We start from the raw sequence: 484 nt of genomic DNA on the forward strand, positions 1-484 counted from the left end.
TACTGATTTTTTATTTAAGAAGTACCCATATGTTAGGGATAGTTTGATTCTAAATAATGGAAGTGGTTGTGAGACTAACACTGGTTTAGATCTTCAAGGGCCTGTTGGCACTCTGGTGAAGACAAGCCATATATAGTCTAGAATGAAGAATTTGCAGACTGCCCTAGGAATATATCTGTACACAGTCTGAGTCACTACAATTTTGGTTTTGATTCCATCATAAGATATTGTTGTTTCCATATCTTTATAACATTCCTATTGTCATATAAAAAATCACTCTAAGCTCTGTCTTGACAGAACACAATGGTAAAAACCTCATGAGCTTTCTTGAATGTTAACAAAAGAGGTGTCCTTGCCACTGGACACAGAGTCAGTATTGGTGTTGAAGGTATTCCATCACAGATCACATAGAGTATTTTCTGCATTTGGAAAGAACACTGATAATCTAATTATAAGATAAAGTTCACATATTAAAAGCCACTGT

At 34.9% G+C, this 484-nt stretch overlaps 1 protein-coding gene across 1 annotated transcript in view; it reads left to right on the forward strand.

Moving 5' to 3' along the window:
* The window catches only part of LOC119585881 (transcription initiation factor TFIID subunit 13-like), a gene marked incomplete in the record, with an annotated part of 9,645 nt that overhangs the window by 664 nt on the left and 8,497 nt on the right, over nt 1-484 (forward strand).

Source organism: Penaeus monodon, chromosome 20 (assembly GCF_015228065.2).
Source record: "Penaeus monodon isolate SGIC_2016 chromosome 20, NSTDA_Pmon_1, whole genome shotgun sequence".
Lineage (NCBI taxonomy): Eukaryota > Metazoa > Arthropoda > Malacostraca > Decapoda > Penaeidae > Penaeus > Penaeus monodon.